At 36.0% G+C, this 19,046-nt stretch overlaps 1 pseudogene; it reads right to left on the reverse strand.

Moving 5' to 3' along the window:
• Positions 1–8,842: 8,842 nt before the first annotated feature.
• Positions 8,843–9,278, reverse strand: LOC102136810 (cytochrome c oxidase subunit 6A1, mitochondrial pseudogene; annotated as a pseudogene).
• Between the last annotated feature and the right edge of the window lie 9,768 nt (positions 9,279–19,046).

Below are 19,046 nucleotides of genomic sequence, written 5' to 3' on the forward strand. Positions count from 1 at the left end.
TCCTAGACTACCAAGTTCCAGACCCTTATAAAGGAGAGAAATACATTTATGTTTCATTCAGAACAATTACTTTTAAATTTTTTTGAATGGAGACATTTATTTCACTTAGCCAAATATAATTCCGTTAAATTTAGTCATAATCAGATTTTTCTACCAGTCTGTGGATTTGTGACAATATTTAGCCCTTGGTTTGGGATTTACATTCTGGACCATATGTATCAAGAAATTACTGAGCACTTATCAAATGCAGAGTTATTTGGTGCACAGGATGGTGAGTTGATCTTTATGAAAATAAAGAGGACTCTGTAGGGAGCTATCCACAGCCTGCATGCTGAGATTGAAGCTATCCACAGTTTGCATGCCTGAAGAAAGTGACTTTGGACTTTATAATGAAAGCATTTAAATCTAAATCTGTGCCTCCTCATTCTGCCCCACCCGCATGCTTGCTCATAACTAGAAATGCATGAAAACCGTATTGTCTTGCTAATAAGCATGCCATTTACTGAATATTTTTGCTCTCCATTTCTACCTACGCTAACCTTGTCTAAGGACTGCAAACATAAAATTTAACATTCAGAGCTTTTCACCTGGTACAAACTTTATTTGCCTTAGACATGCAGATAAAGTTGCTTTTGGTAAAAATACAGAATGTTGGTTATTGTTTAGGCTTATACATATCCGTTCAAGTAAGTAATTGCCTTTAGAAGCTAATGACCTTTAGTCATTCTCTTTCTATGCTAAAGTCAAAGACCATGTAATATTTTCTAGAAAGCAACAGTAGAAGTGTAGCTTAAATATCAAATATCTGGTTGGGCATGGTGACTGAGGTCTGTAATACTAGCACTTTGGGAGGCCAAGGAAGACAGATTGCCTGAGCTCAGGAGTTCAAGGCGAGCCTGAGCAACATGGCAAAACCTTGTCTCTACTAAAAATACAAAAAAATCAACCAGGCATGGTGGCTCACACATGTAGTGCTAGCTACTCGGGAGGCTGAGGCAGGAGAATTGCTTGAATTTGGGAGATGGAGGTTGCAGTTAGCTGAGATGGCGCCACTGCACTCCAGCCTGGGTGACAGTGCGAGACTCCATCTCAAAAAAGAAGGGAACAAAGGCATTACAAATATTATAAGATGATCAAATTGTAGCTTGAAATAATTCTAAAAACTAATGGCAATTCTTATTTATGAATTTAATAATAATGGGTGTTCTTGATACTACTATATCAATAACCCCATTGTTAATTCACAATATTAATAACTGATAATTCAGTTTCATACCTAACTTTCAAGCTTTCATTAAGCAGGAAATCCTAAAATCTCCTCTGGTAGAGATGTCAATATATTCTAAAGACAGAGGAGATAGGGAGAAGACATGAATGATTCACAGTAGAGATTTTTGATGTTTGAAAATTAAGGAGCCAAGTGAATATAGCAGCAAAGTATATTTCTTGGTTTACTCAAGAAATAACAGGCTTGCTTTTAAGAAATCAAAACAATGTTCTCAATTGTAGTCCATTCCAACATCATATATGAAGTGGTGGTACTGTGGGATCAAGAATAAGGCTCTTCTCCATAGAATCTGCCCCTTCTTCTGCATCTGTGAATCTATAATCTGCACAACTGCACGTGGCTGCCCGGATCCACTATCCACCCTTTCGCCTAAACTAGAAACATGAGCTTCATCCTTGATTTCCTCTCATATTTCCCTTATCTACTTCTCTCCCTCCTGACTGCCACTCCCTAGTTCCCAAGCTGCTTCTGGGAGTGTTTTTCTCTTAGCAAAGAGCTCAATAAACATGTGTAAGGATAAATGATTTGATTAGATATGAGCTATGGTTAACCTCTTTCCTCAAGGAGTGCTCTGCCAAGTATGAGAAGATGGACACAGAAGTTCCTTGTTCTTTAGGCTGATCAGGTGTCACCTCCTCCAGGAAGCCTTTGGATCCTCTCCCACCAATCAGATTGGGGTATGTGGCCCTCCTCTGATTTTCCAAAGAACCTCCTCCCCCAAAAATGAAAAGATCAAATATCAAATCTTTTGATACTTGATATCAAATATTTTGATACTTTGATCAAATATCAAAATATCAAATATCAAAAACCTCAGCATATTACCATTTCTTTATGGGGTCAATGTAGGTCTCATTTGCTCCCTAGGAAAACTTTTTCACCTTCAAGATGGCTGCCAGGTAGGACATTTTATAGAGAGCTGGTGTCAGCTTCTCTATAGAGCTTGATTTTTGAACCAGGGCAAACTAGCACCCTCTAGGCTCACAAATACCCCTTAGGCATATCTGGCTGAGAGGCAGCTGCTGCTGACAACGTGTGCTGAGGTCTGGTCCCACAGCTCCTGGGATGAAACAAGCAGGTGGGATCGATGTGAAAGAGCAACCATCACGTGGAAGCACAGGGAGAGGTTGTCTTTTTTATATTTTATATGAAACATTTCTGTGAACTAAGAAAAGAAAAACATAGATTGAGTAGGATTTTACAGCAGGGAGTATTGATGATGTTCAAGCTGATTTTCCCTTTCATCTTTTATTTTAAATTTGACAGTGTCTGCTTATGTATGTGTAAAATGACTCTCCCTGAACAAACTTGAGTAGATGCCCTGAAAAGTTAAAGGAAATATGGATGAAATAATTTCCCAGCTTTTATTACTATATTTAAGTAGTTTTCTACAGGGAAATGAATCTATCATTAAAATACATCTTCCTCTATCTTGTTTCCTTTTCTGAGTAAAATGTGTAATTTATAGAAAGTTTTTAGTGACTGTATTTTAAGTGATCTATTTTTCAAAAAGATTATGGCTCCGGTAAAGGGAAGGGTCTTACTCCCCTTCTCAAATGTATCCTGTGTTCTCATGGGGTGTTTTTGCAAGATCGGAGATAAAATTTCATTCCTTTTCATGACAGATTGAAGAACTATCTCTCCTCAGCAATGTGTTCTATCACATGTGAGAAAGTCTTTGGAGATTGGAAACTATTTTTCAGTTTATTCCCAACTTGATAAACATGTTTCTTTGATGAAACATTATTCTGAGGAAAAATAAATAGAATATCTGAAGGAAAATTAAGGAAGGCTGATTATGCATTACAAATGATCTAGGTAAACTATACAACTTTGATTTTTCCCAAAATGAAAAAAAAAAGCATAACGATTACCTTTTTCTTTCCTAATTTCCCCAAGATCTCCACTTTTCCTTCAAATGCCTTACCTTTCTGAGCAGATGTGCATGTGGACACATGCATGCATGTGCAGACACACACACACACGCGTGCACACACACACACAGACACACAGGTTCCTTCAGACACAGGTCCCTTCAGACAAGTGTTCAATTCCCTTACCTGTTTTGACAAGAAATGCTTAGTGCAGTCACATGCCAGAGGCTATGGTTATACGAAAGTCACAGACCAGTAAAGATCACTTACATTTCTTATGAGCATTTTCATCTTCCTTTTGAGGCAGGGCCGCTAGCAAAGGAAAAAGATAAATGTTAGGGATCCTGACTATCAAATTCTTCGAGAAACTCCCATTCCCTCCAAATAATTTGACAGCCATTAAACTTTTGTTATCTTGCCTTAGGAAAAATGACCTTTTCCCTTCTGCTCCTCATCATAAGGTGTTTTCTCTTTCAAAATGAAGTGAAAGCTTTGACCCTTTTCCTGGATAACATATTTAAGAAAAACTAGTGATTTTTTAAAAACATTGTCCTTTAAAAGGAAACAAGAGGAATGGTCAATATGATACATTAATTTAACATATTTGACATATGTTCTGTGAGCTCAAACGTGTTTCTTGGAGGTTGTAAACATAGGCTTTGTGCAATTAAATTGACTTTACATTGGGCAATTTTGGGTATTTTTTCTAGTGTATGTGTATATTACTAGTGTTTAAATGGTTATTTTCTTCCATAAGTGACCATCTTCATGATTAGAGATGATTGACTAGAAGCAATATTATCACTATTAAATCCAAGCTATCAAAATGATACTGAAGATAAAGGAAACCTTTATTTTCATTTTTCTTTGGGAAATTTAGAAATATTGTAAAAATACTACATTTTTGTACCTCAATATTCTGCTTAGACAATGTACTAAATGAAACACATTAACAAAAAATTTTGTGCTTAAAAAGGATCTGCTCAGGGACCTTACTCATCCTCAGGGAATATCCTACAGTTGATTCCAGGAATCATCTAATATAGTCTCATTATCATAAAAAGTCAATAGCACATAATAAGGGCAAAACTGTGATTAGAAATAGAATCCAGATCCTGATGCCTATTTAAATATTTAGGGTCAGATCACATTAAATATGTACTTAGTTTGTGTGAATATTTGTGGTTTCATCTTTAAATTGTACATGAGAGAGAAATAGCTGGTTTTCAAAGTTTGGTGGGCAATGAAAGTTTTAGGGTAACGTACATACTATAATAAAAGCAATTGAAAGATTTGGCTACACGACTCTTCACCCTTATTGTCTTTTCATTGACTGAAGGAAGAGAGCTTTACCCAAACTAGGTGGAGGGTAAAAGTCACTATCTAATTACAATGTCAAAGGGAAACATTATTAAAGATGATATTCTTTTCAAAGACAATTAGGACATATTGAGTGAGATTAAAATGTTAATCACCATTAATAAATTAAACACAATGTTTTAAAAGATTCAGGCTTGATTTTTCACTTGTGAGATAAATATGCATGTGTATAATAGTAAATATGTAAGAAACCCATTATGAGCTAGGACTCTGACCTGTGGACCTGCAAGTGAAATTTATCTTACCAAATATAATGGATAAAATATTGAAAGAGGTTAAGATCCCTATCTATGGTCCCTTAATTTTAAGCTTACAAGCAGTAGGATAAAAATTAGTATTTTGTTCTCCTGATGGCCTACATTTATTCATTCAGTGTTAATTGAAGAGCTACAGTAAATTTAGGTTGCCCGTTAGTTTAAAAATCCAATATATAGAATTTAAATAAAATAAAAGAACAAAATAATGATCAGCTAAGCTATGTTGTTTGCACACATAGAGAGACTTTTTGAAACTTCAATCATTACTTGTGATATTTGCTTAATTTTATGAGGATTATACTTCGGCAATTCATTCTGCTTCAATTATAGTCCTTTAAAAAAAAAACCAGCAGAACATTTATTATTGTACGAGTTACTTATTTGTATTAATTATCTTAGCTTGTCAATGTGAACTTACCTAATCAAATGCACCACATTGCATCAGAAAGATGGAAAAATCTGTGCTGGTAAAAGCTTCGTTTTCTTAAAGATACCTATTTCATATTATATCATAGGAGTTTTAGCACAAAATGTTTACATGTAATTCTCTGGAAAAGTTCCTCAAGAATAGAAGAACTATTTAGTCATGATTTAATATACCATAAAATACTATCTTTCCTCAGAGAAGAATGTTTTTAAGCAGTGTAACAGTTTACTTCCAAAACCTAAAACCATTGACCCTTTAGTTAAAGGATAATAGATAGTTTTATGACTAGCATGTTCATGGAAGTAATGAAATACATACTCACTTAGCCAAGAAATATGGCTCAGAAAATAAATTAGCAAGCTGTTTCAAACTTCTTGTCACTTGATTCGTCTTCAGACTTCTCCTATAGTGGTGCCTGAAAAATCACGAGAAAAGAAGGCGATTTATCAGAGCCTTATTCCAAGGTGTTTTTTGCAGTGCTGGGATCTTGATTTAAAATTGATTTTTAAAATTATAATTGTATTTAAAATTGATTTTTAAAATTATAATTGTATTTAAAATTGATTTGTATAATTATAACTGTAATTGCCCTTACTTTGCAATACTTGCATTGACTGCTTCCTTTTGAATCAAGATAGACAAAAATAGACAATTCTGTTTAAGAGTACAAAGGGTCATGCTCAATTTCAAACCACAAGCTGTCAAAACCCTAGTACTCTCCTGGCCCAGTCATTTTATACTTGATAAGTAAACCCACTTGAGGAATGTTTATATGCCCTGATGCTTTTGGACACATTCACTGACAGAACACATTCTTTGAAGAAATATATCAAAAGTGTTTATCTCCCTGAGCGTTACCCTAAACCTTGTCAGTGCTAATGATATCAGGACATGGATTAAATAAATCCTTTTGAGAGTGACTGTGAGTATTTCTGCATTCGAATCACAAATATAGAAATTTTGGCTGCAAAAGTGGGCAACAGATATTTCAACATGCACAGCACTTTGCTTGTATAAAAAGCTTTAATAGAGAACTGCCCCAGAGAAGCAGTGCTGTCACTCTTGGATTTCACATACAACGACTGCCTTCCACAAGCAGGAGAAAGGTATATTAATGCACAAATTGCATATGTGAGGATCATTGTATCACCATGTAGCAAAAATATAATAATAACATGGTTTTTTTTTTTTTTTTTTTTTTGAGACTGAGTCTGGCTCTGTCTCCCAGGCTGGAGTGCAGTGGCCGGATCTCAGCTCACTGCAAGCTCCGCCTCCCGGGTTTACGCCATTCTCCTGCCTCAGCCTCCGGAGTAGCTGGGACCACAGGCGCCCGCCACCTCGCCCGGCTAGTTTTTTGTATTTTTTAGTAGAGACAGGGTTTCACCGTGTTAGCCAGGATGGTCTCGATCTCCTGACCTTGTGATCCGCCCGTCTCGGCCTCCCAAAGTGCTGGGATTACAGGCTTGAGCCACCGCGCCCGGCCAATAACATGGTTATTTATTTATTTATTTATTTAGAGACAGAGTCTCACTCTGTCGCCCAGGCTGCAGTGCAGTGGCAAGATCTTGGCTCACTGCAACCTCCGCCTCCCTGGTTCAAGCAATTCTCTTGCCTTAGCCTCCTCAGTAGCTGGGATTACAGGCATATGCCGCCACATCTGGCTAATTTTTGTATTTTTAGTAGAGATGGGGTGTCACCATATTGGTCAGGCTGGTCTCGAACTCCTAACCTTGTGATCCACCTGCCTCAGCCTCTTAAAGTACTGGGATTACAGGCCATGAGCCACTGCGCCCGGCCCAAAATGGTTATTTTTAAAGTGATGACTAGGAAATGCTGGTTCTTTTAGTGACAATAATGAGTGTACATTGTGTGTCCTTCTTGCCTTCCATTTTCTCACACCATCAATGAATATAGACTATTATTTACTCTGCCCTATTAAAGTAATCAAGCCATTAATTTCTGTACAAATGATACTGTGAATTTGGAGACTAAATCTATTATCTTTATTATCAGCATAACAATGTCCTCTACCTTTCTTTCAATAAAAATTGATTTTTCAAGGAACTGATATTTTTCAGCATGTTTTTCTTTATATCCGCAATCATTTATTTTATAGCAGTCACAAATAAGTATTTTACAACAAAAGATAACATTTGAAACACAATTTACATGCTCTTTGTATAAAATGCTTTTATTTCTAAATGACAGTGATTTTTATGGTGAGAAAACTTAGTTTTCACTTAGTTTACTTAATTCATTATGAAAATGATTATTGTATATTTATTGATGACAAAATAACTTCAAAATTTATTATATTTATATGTATATAAAATTTTAGATGTAATTAAAAGTGGATTAGTTCTAAACAAATAAACTTGCTTTTATATCTTTCTTTTTTTAATTTTTGAGATGGTATCTCACTCTGTTGCCCAAGCTGGAGTGCAGTGGCGTGATTTCAGCTCACTGCAACCTCTGCCTACTGGGTTCAAGAGATCCTCCTGCCTCAGCCTCCAGAGTAGCTGGGATTACAGGTGTGTACCACTATGTCCAGATAATTTTTTGTATTTTTAGTAAAGATGGGGTTTCACCATGCTGGCCAAGCTGAAACTCCTGACCTCAAGTGATCCACCTGCCTTGGCCTCCCAAAGTGCTGGGATTACAGGTGTGAGTCAGAGAACCTGGCCGACTTGCCTTTATTTCTAATGACTTTTAATATAAAGGTACTCTTTAACCTTTATTTCACATGGTTTTCAATTAAATATGACACATAAAACATATTCTTACAGCTGTTATTTATACTCTGGAATTAGTGGCTTAATATTTTAGAAGCCCTTTTCAAAAATCCATAGAAAATATGTATTTCACCTAACCATTTTCCAGGCCATCACACATTTATTCATGCATTACCAAAATAAAGAGTCCGTTTTCCTGACCACGATGTCAGGTATTCTACTGTTTATTTATTATTAGCATAGCAGATAACAATATTTTTAAAATTATTTTTGTATTGCCTATCTGCATTTTATGAACACATCTATTTCTTAAAGATCAAGAGAAATATAGCATTCTATTATTTGGAGAACTACTGTCACAATTGAGTAATATTTGTGAAACTTGAAATTATTCAGACATTGACATAAATTTGTTAGCAGTTTGTGAAGCTTTAATGAGAAAACAATTGAATAAAGAAATTATTTGAATAATGGAAATAATGGATTCTTCTCTTTAAACTTCTCTTTGGTAACTGATTTTCTTAAACTTCATATTAACAAAGCTCTTCTCTTTAAACAATTTCACAGTTGCCACTAAGTGAGATAACCAGATAATTTTTGGAATCAGTTGACTTCATTATGCCTCATATTATGAATTATATTTATGAATGAAATAATCCTGCAGAAAAGTTGAAGAGTGGTTGTCTATATGGCTAAAGTCAAGTAAAAATGCCAATAAAATGTTTGAAAAATATACTTTGGATATATGAGTAAAGCAGGTACTTGACATCCAATTGCAAATTTTTTTATTTTATTTTTTTTGAGTTTAACTTATTTATTTAAGCCATCTCCTGCCACAAGCAAAGGGATGGAAGATCAGGATACCAGTCATCATCTGATACAAGTAAAGAAGGTGAGCTTAAGGTCTCCTATAATTTTTCTGGTCCATGTGCAAAGCAATGGTCCAAACCAGTGCTGTGGTCCCCGGTGCCTGGGTAGTGGTCTGGATTCTTTCTTCATCTTTGTAACCAGTTGGAAGTGGATTCACGTGAGGGTTGTGGAATACAGTAGGGTTACCATCTCCCCAGGGAAATGGCTTGGTCCTGATGCGAAGCTGGGGTAGGGTATGAACTCGGGTCTCTGGTGCTCTCCGTGGCGTGACTTCAGGAGCACATTCAGCATGCTGCATGCTACTTCCGGGAGCACGAGGAAGTAGGTGAGGGCCTTCCACGTGCTAGCTGAGCCCTCCTCACCATTGGAGCCCCTCGACAGAGGCCACCCCAGCTGTGGGCGGGACCAACCCAGCAACCAAGAAACCCTGGACACAGCAGCTGCCTCCATTTTCGACCTGGACTCTGCAACTGTTAAAGTACTATTTTAAATCTCTACCCAATAGTTTCTATCAGTATGTATTTATAAAACGGATAAGAAAAAATTCCACTAGAAAGAGCTGCATAACAGCCCATTAAACCAGAGTTGCTCCATTGCTGTAACTGATGCTTTGAAACTGATGTGGCACAAACTGTAGTGAACTACAGTGAAAAAAGGAAGTTCAAAAACAAAAACTGTATTATTTATTTATTTACTTATGGTATTCATGCTTTTCAGAACTAAGTTCTGAAGAGAAAAAAAAAGTTTTAACAAAAAAAACACATTTTTTTTTAATTACCAACTTTAGTCCATACCTTGTTAGTTTTAAATAGATGGTAGAGTTGATAAACTGCAATTTGTAAGGATGACGTGGAGCTACTTACTACAGGCTGTGTTTTTTTTATCCTATAGATGATCTGAATACTACTTGAGTTTAAATATCTTATTTTAAATATAAAGAAGGAATACTCTGTATTATTAAATTGAAAATAAACCAATTCTGGAAGAAAAAAACAATAACAAGTAAAATGTTTACATTTCTCTTATTAGGAATTAATCTGTATGTGTTCACTTACCTTTTTTTGGTTGGGTTTTTTTTCCTTTCTTTTTTTTTTTGAGACAGAGTCTCACTCTGTCGCCCAGGCTGGAGTGCAGTGGCGCGGTCTCGACTCACTGCAAGCTCCGCCTCCCGGGTTCACGCCATTCTCCTGCCTCAGCCTCCCGAGTAGCTGGGACTACAGGTGCCCGCCACCACGCCCGGTTAATTTTTTGTATTATTTTAGTAGAGACTCACTTATCTTAACAGATACCTGTGATATTCATTCTCCTCTATAGTCCACTATACTTAGTTCTCACGTACAATTGTTTATTTCTACTTATAGTATATATGAATGTGTATTATGTATTATTTGTTATATATAAGTGGCTGCTATATGAAGATATAAAATAAATGTATATCATATGTATGTGTGTATCTTTATATAACTCTGATTTGGTTCTAACTGAAATTACTAGGCATTACTATAAATTTTTAAATATTCTATTTGTCTTATACTCAGTGTATTTGATACTGTTTATAGAAAGAAACCTTAAAGACTATTAGAATACTACTTTATCTTAAATATTTTATTTCTTGAAATGTAGCATGATAAATGTAAACTTTTTAAAGTAAATCTTTTACTAATTTTTTTTTTTTTTTTTGAAACAGAGTCTCGTTCTGTCACCCAGTCTGGAGTGCGGTGGTGCGATATCGGGTCACTGCAAGCTCTGCCTCCTGGGTTCACGCCATTCTCCCGCCTCAGCCTCCCAAATAGCTGGGAGTACAGACACCTGCCACCATGCCCGGCTAATTTTTTTTTTTTTTTTTTTTTTTTTTTTGCATTTTTAGTAGAGACAGGGTTTCACCGTGTTAGCCAAGATGGTCTCAATCTCCTGACCTTGTGATCTGCCCATCTTGGCCTCCCAAAATGCTGGGATTAGGGGAGTGAGCCACTGCATCTGGCCCTCTTTTACTAAATTTTTAAAAAGAATTTGGTTTTCAGATATTATGTCAGGAGTTTAATATATGTGTATATTATTATTTTTATGAAAGATTCCTCTGTTTTAAAAAGTGTGATATCATTTTTTGTTGACTGAAATGAGAAAAATATTACATTTAATCAACATCTAAGTTTTAAAGTCAAGAATAACTTTGTATTTAAATTTTTATCTTGTTCATGTACATGAAATTATGTTTAATGAATACTCAATTTTTCACTCTTTGATATTTTCATTAGTTTGTTGTAGTGGAGTAGCCACTGACACTGATGTTTATTTATACTTGATTTGTTAGAAATATCTTATTATATATTTTTCATAAAATCAAATAAGAATTACAGATTAGTTGGCTAAAGGAGCAAGTCCAAATAATTCCTAATATACCTTCTAAAATGGCCGTCAGTAGCAAGTCAAAGATCTTCTGTAAGAGGAAATCATACGAAACACAGCAAACTGGTTATTGTTTTGAAATGTGCTCAATGGATCCAACACCACTCCAAGTGGTCTCTTCCCTTTTCCACTCAGCCTTCCTGGAGATAGTCTCCAGCAAGCTGAAGTAGCAATGTTGTGCATGGGCTCAAGAGCTCTTGTCTGTGCTGAAGACCTTTATATATATGTATACAGATACAGGTTGAGTATCCTTTATCCAAAATGCTTGGAGCCAGAACTGTTTTAGATTTCGATAATTTTCAGATTTCAGAATATTTGCATATTCATAATGAGAGGTCTCAGGGTTGAGACTCAAGTCTAAACATGAACTTCACTTATGTTTCATGCACACCTTATATACATTGACTGAAGGAAATTCTAGACAATTTCTAAAATAATTTTTTTTGCATTAAATAAAGTACGTGTGCACTGAACCATCAGAAAGCAAAGGCATCACTATCTCAGCCGCCCCTGTGGACAATCTGTGGTTGTTTGGCATCACCATTATTCTTGACTCTGAATTTAAATCCTACCTAGAAGTAATCATTTTCTTAAACTTATTCACATGTAAGTACGTAGCAGTAAAAAATATAACATACCATCCTGGACAACATGGTGAAACCCCGTCTCTACTAAAGATACAAAAATTAGCTGGGCGTGGTGGTGCGCGTCTGTAGTCCCAGCTACTCAGAAGATTGAGACAGGAGAATCACTTCAACCCTGGAGGCAGGGGTTGCAGCGAACTGATATCGCACCACTGCACCGTCTCAAAAAAAAAAAAAAATATATATATATATATATATAAACATACCATTAATACAGGAAAACATAATGTGTTCAGGGTAACTAAAGCAGCACAGTAGCATCTCCAGAATACCTGTATCAGCTCTTAAACAACAGCAGTAAGAAACAACAGCAGGCTTTGATTTTCCACTGATGATACTGTGTTTTGATTAAAAGGTTTCTCTACACTGTATTCTATTTTTTTTTTTTTTTTAGGTGAGAAAAAATATCAGAAGCAGTTAAGAGACCAGGAAGTGGTTCCTTTAGGGATGAGGGATGTTCTGCTGAATAGCTTTTTAAAATGTTTCCTCCAGAGTCATCTGCCTCACTAACAATGGTTTTCAGTCTTAGATCTTTCTTTGATTTTATAAACTGATATGATTTCCTGTTCTGTTAGGAATGCACGCTGTTGTAGTTCTTCCCTAAGCCCACCACACATTTTCACCATGTGGTCTATAGGCATTTTCCCTGCAGTGTCAACAATATCATTTTCATTGTCCACTTGTGGCATCACGTGGGCACCCAAAAAGTTTTTGAATTTGAGGCAATTCAGATTTCAGATGTTTGGATTAGGGATACAACCTGTAATAAAAGAAACTATGTCTTTAAAAACTACCTTGAGATACAAAGGTTAAAGACATTTGAGATACTGTCATTAAAAGTGTCCTGTCTTACTTAGAAAGTTAGGCAAAATGCCTCATTGTAAAGGAAAACCTGTCATTTTAGTATGAAACATGGATCTCCCAACATCTTGAAGGTTAGATATAACACAAAAACCTCTGTACTTAGAGTTTAAAACTTGTAGGCAGGAGGCCTCTGATTTTTCTCATTCACATGTACCTCCTAAAATCACTACAAGGGCCAAAGTTAAAGACTGACCTCTGAAGTCCTACACTCAGTTTTATTTACAAACAGAACAAAACAAACAAAAACATTCTCTTTGTTTTCATTGCATCTGTAATACTTCCCATTTACCTCTGAATAAGACTTTGAGTCTTCTCATTTTTTTTTATTTTAGGTTAGCCGAAGATGAATCAATGAGCCTTAAGGACTTGATTCATTAATATGATAGTTTAATGCATAGATGTTCAAACTTACAAAGTTCTGAATACATGATATATTTATAGTGTCTAGAACACATTTATGCTCAACATTAGAATATTATGTTATCAATAATTTCCCACTTTCTTTTTATTTTTATTTATTTATTTTTATTTATTTTTTTTTGAGACGGAGTCTTGCTCTGTCGCCCAGGCTGGAGTGCAGTGGCCAGATCTCAGCTCACTGCAAGCTCCGCCTCCCGGGTTCCCGCCATTCTCCTGCCTCAGCCTCCCGAGTAGCTGGGACCACAGGCGCTGCCACCTCGCCCGGCTAATTTTTTGTGTTTTTTTTTAGTAGAGACGGGGTTTCGCCGTGTTAGCCAGGATGGTCTCGATCTCCTGACCTTGTGATCCGCCCGTCTCGGCCTCCCAAAGTGCTGGGATTACAGGCTTGAGCCACCGCGCCCGGCCTCACTTTCTTTTTAAAAGAGTGAGCATTGGTTATAATCAGTGAACATTTCTAAGAACAGAGGAGCCGGTTAAATATAACCAGTTTCCTCCCATCTCTAATGTGCTATTGTAGCTTCAAGATGGGGAATACATATATAATTCTACTAAGATACTTGAAGCAAAAATATATTGTGCTACCAATTGAGTTTACTTTTGGCAATTCAGGTATTTTCCATGTAGCTTCTGTCTGTTAGTAGAATAACTTGCACTGAGTAGTCCCTGAAAGTAGGTAGATTTTAAACTGCCCAAATATAAATAGTCCAGATCAAATGAGACTGAATTTCTCCCCATTAATTGTGAATTGGTATTGCTGTTAAAAAATAGGATTTAAGACTTTTTTTGTTCTTGATTTAAAGTTCTGTACTTTGCTGTCTCGGCAATTTATAATCATTGTTTTCTGTGTCAATATTAATATATGATGAACTATTCTGAAAGCAATTATACATCAATGAATTAATTTCTGGGAAATGTACATATATATCAAGGAAACTCAAGCTCATAGACATATTTAAAATATCCATGTCACAATATCTTGCATTTTTCAAAGCTTTGACTTAAATTCTGACTTAACAATTGCTACAGGTTACAGGTAACATAAGACTCTGATATGGGTATATATGCAAAAGCAGTCCTGGCATAATGGCTTTCTGCATTTACTTTAATAACTCATGGAAATCATATGAGAATATTTAAATAAATGTAGTCCGTGCATTTGAGTTCCATATCATCCATTCTAATGAATATGCATCGATTCAAAGTTTTGAACAATCACATCATTCCCTTCCCCTCATTTTTCATGTGAAAAGCAAGGACACTCTATTTGAAAATAACATTAACACAATGTCATGATTGAGTATTTAAATGAACAAAAGTCAGGAAAATCATTTTCTCATTTCTCTAGAGCTGTAGCTTGGCAACATAGTACGTATCTTGAAAAATAAAACTGCTAAAAAAAGCATGAGATATTCCTAAATAAACAACCATTCATTTTATTTTCCTGCGAAACATTTTTAAACAGAAAAAAACGGTAATCTCAAGTCATTGACAAGCTAATATTAACAATGCAGCAAACCAAATGAAAAATCCTTAAATTCTTCTAGTCAATTCAATGAAGCTTTGCCCAAGGCATGTAAAAATATGGATGGTTGCAAACTAAAATAAGTAAGCCACCTGGCTATGGGGAAAATAATTGTAATCTGATGACCCACCTGGTCTCTCAAAGTGAATTATTTGTATTCAATATTTAGCAAAATCTGCTTGGTATTTTCCCATGAGCACTCAATATTTCTAAACCAAACCCATACCCATTCAAAATTAAAACAATGATTGAAGTACAAAAATTATTCAAGTATTTCTACTCAGCTAACAATCCTCCTGACTTACTTAAATCTTCTGTAACATCATTTGAAGTAACACCAACAAAATTGTACTTCACCATAACTAGACATTTGTCTTTATAACCTGAATTTCTTTGTTGTTGGTGGTGGTGGTGGTGGTATTTTTTTGTTTTTTTGTTTTTTTTTTGGAAACAGGATTTCATTCTGTCACCTAGGCTAGAGTGTAGTGGTGCAATCAGGGCTCACTGTCACCTTGACCTCCCTGGGTTCCTGTGGTCCTGCCACTTCAGCCTCCTGAGTAACTGGGTCTACGGGCATGCACCATCATGCCTGGCGAACTTTTGTATTTTTTGTAGAGGAGAGTTCTCCCTCTGTTGCTCAGGATGTTCTCAAACTCCTGGCCTCAAGTGATCCTGAGCCACTGCACCTGACCTTGGATTTCTTCAGAAAAGAAAAAAGAATTAAAAAAAAAAATTATTTTAGTGAGCATTTAATTTCAAATCATGTGTGATTACTTTTTCCTCTGGAAGAATTTAATGCCCCAGAAACTAGTAAATGAGAAATATTAAAATCAGAATTTTGAACCACTTTGATTCTAGTAAAGTTACATTCATGATGTCCTGTGAAAAGTGACAGTATAAGCAAACCTTAATGAATCACAAAGAGTATCTTGAGCTTAACCCAAGCCAATTTTGCTATACTCTGACAGATAAATTTTTCTGTATGCAGATGGCCAAGTCAGCAGTGCATGATATGAGTACAGGAGGTGGAAACATTTTATCACAATATTTTGAGAAATAAAGAAAAGGGGTTTTGGGGATTTGGAATAAGAAAAGATACGTAAAATGAATGGAGTAGGATATGGTCAGTACATGTTCTTTATAGGTCCTGTGATAAAAAAAAGTCTCTATGTTAAATATCATTGCATTTCTCTTAGAGACTAACAATATGTTGTAAATTTAAGTCCTGAGAAATTTTGCCATAATAACATATATTTAAATTTTATTTATTATTCTTTACATTCTTTGACTTGGAAATGTTTATCTAAGAAATTATTAATACTGTAACAGGATATTTGTGTTGTTCACAATACATTTTGGGAAACGGAATATAAGGAGAACAAATACATTATTGGCAAACTATATATGTACAGATGTCTGAATTACAGAATGACTATACCAAGCATTGTGGGAAAAGAGCTTAGAGAATGTAGTAGAATAGGAATCTTGAATATCATTGCCAAGAAATTATCACATTATCCATAGGCTATGAGGCTGTGAGGAATTGTTAAAGATTTTTAGTAGACATCTAATACGATCAGATATATATTTCAGAAATATCCCTGCCAACAATATTTAGAATATAATTGGGGAAACAAGAGTTAGGGTTGATAAAACTGAAGTCAAATAGACCAATTAAAAACTGATTCCAAAAAATAAAAGTAAAGGCTTAACATATTGCTGTGAGATGGGTTGAAATGAGAGAAATGGAATTGGGGGATATTATATGAGCAGATTAATAGAATTAGGGGGCCAAGTTAAATGTACAAGATGAATGATATTTAGGAATCTTGGATAAATCTCAAGTCATCATAGAAACAGATGGAACGGTGACCTAGAAAAACAGGTGAGAACAGCAGTGAAGGTTTTAGATTTGTGTGTGTGTGTGGTGACCTCTTAACCTCAATCTTAGCTAAACTTTTTTGGCAAAAGACATATTGGAAAGCTTGATGACTCCATTGAGGTCTCTAGTGGATGGTTAACTAGGTATTATAATAGTAAGGCATGCCCCATCCCTGTTGTGGCTTAGTAGGAGAATTGAAACTCGCTATCTAGTTTCATTGTCCAAAAAAATAAAAATTTCTTTCCAGCCATGTACCCAACTTTCTGCCTTCACTGGTGGAATTCAATTGGTAGATGAATTGCCCATATGGGAAGGATTGAATCAAGCAGCTAAATGAAAGCTGTAGGTAGGGATGCACTTGAGGTAGGACTGCATTACACATTGGGAGGTCAATGGGTAGCAAGTCAGTCTTTAGAGAGTGGTCGTTCTCACTAGATGAAAAAGAATAGAAAACCTGGGTACTGACTCAGGCTCTGTGACCCTCCCTGGCAGTGGTTGTGCTTCCTTCTGGCTTCTCAATCTAATCCTATCCCACCTAATGGTACCCAAACTCCCAAATCTTTCCCCTTGATTGTGATCTAGTTTCCAGAAATGCTTAGGTAACACGTGGCCTCAGGGAACAAGGGTAGTAAAGAGACTTAAGTCTGTTCTAAGGTCATCTTCAGATCCTTTTAGCCTTGGTATGAGACCAAATTTGACCTTCCTTAATTAGAACATTGGCCTCTCAACACTGCTTATGTTGCTGACAAGTGTGGCCCCACCTCAGCCTATTTTCTTCAGTCCACATATACTATATATTTCTCAACTAAATGTCTTTTCTTATTCTCATTTACATTCTCCCCTTCACAAGGAAAGAGAAAACTTTGAAGTTCTCCTATGCTTCTCTTAGAAACGTCAAGGGACAGTGTTAGATCCTCTTTGTGTCTAAACCAGGGCACAGCAAACTACAGGTTGTGTGCCAAATTTGACAAATGTAATGTTGTATGTTCTGTGACCTAAGAATGATTTTTACACTTTTAAATTGTTGAAAATTATCAGGAGAATAGTATTTCCTGATGTGAAAATGATACAAAATTCAAATTTCAGTATCTGTAAAGAAAATTTCATTTATTCAGTTATTTATTGTCCATGGTGGTTTGCTTACTACAAGGGCATGGTTGAGAAAAGTTAGTTGTGACAGAAATTATATGACCTACAAAGCTTGCAGAATTTACTATCTGGCACTTAATAAAAAGTTTGCCAACCTCTCATCTAGATCATTTTCTTACCTTCATTAATACCCGCTATTCCAACAGTGTTCCAGACATTAAACCCTCTATGAGGCCTACTCCCCAGAAAGTAGGGCAACAGTAGCTTTTATTTTGAGATTTTCCTCAACTTAAAGGAAGTTTCCATCACCCATGAGACTCATTCTAAAAGAAAGATGAGAGCAGCAACTACAGAAACAGCCATGTTTTAGCTCTTCCTCTGTTTTCAGATCACTTCTACCAGGGTAGAAAGAGTTTTCTATCTCCTGTCTAGGTACTTCTGTTCAAACTACTCCTGCTTCTCAGCCCTTTGGTGAAAACAAAGAACTTTTTCTGCCACCAAGAAGTCTGGCTCTTAAGATGGAAACCCTGAATTTCAGGGCTATGATCTCTGTCATGGACTTACAAATTCAGTTTAAAGGCTCAAAAGCTGCCTCTATGTAACATCATCTTGAGGACAGATGTTTATAGAAAGCAATTGGTTATGTGTGAATTGTGGGTTACGAATAATGGCTACACAGAAGCCCCGGCAGAAATCCCCAAATTTCCTCCTTCTACCATTTATTAAATACTTATTAATTTGTTTTTCAGACATTATGATAAATGCTTTACCTTTTGTTTATTTAGTTCTAGCAATATCCCTGTAATTTGGACTTATTATATCATTTCACAAATGAGGGGACTAAGACACAGAAATATTAAATAAGTTGTCAAAACTTGCTTGATTAATTCGTAATAGAGGCACATTAATAAGTGAGAGAGGTAAGCCTTCATTGGAAGGCCGAGCTGGGAGGGTATCTTGAGCCCAGGATTGGTGACTAGCTTGGGCAACATAGTAAGAACGCTGTCTCTCAAAAAAAAAAAAAAAAAAAAAAGTAAGTAGTTGGGTGTTGTGGTGTGTGCCTGTAGTCCCAGTTACTGGAGGATGGCTTAAATTCAAGAACTTGAGGCTGTAGTGAGCTGTACTACACCACTGCACTCCAGCCTGGACAGCAAAAAGGGACCCTGTCTCAACCCTCCCTCTCTAAAAAAAACTATTGAACCTTTGTCCATACAACTCCAATTCTCTGTGCTCTGTGTGTGTGTGTGTATGAAAGGCAGAAATAGTCAGGAAACCTAACTTTAAAATCAGAAAAAAAAGAGATAATTATAGTAATCCTGGAGAAGAGTTTTGCACATTTTGTTATGCTAAGATGCATTAAGTGTACAAAACAAAAGTATCTATCCAGCACT

This window comes from Macaca fascicularis, chromosome 1, assembly GCF_037993035.2.
Source record: "Macaca fascicularis isolate 582-1 chromosome 1, T2T-MFA8v1.1".
Taxonomy (NCBI): Eukaryota; Metazoa; Chordata; class Mammalia; order Primates; family Cercopithecidae; genus Macaca; species Macaca fascicularis.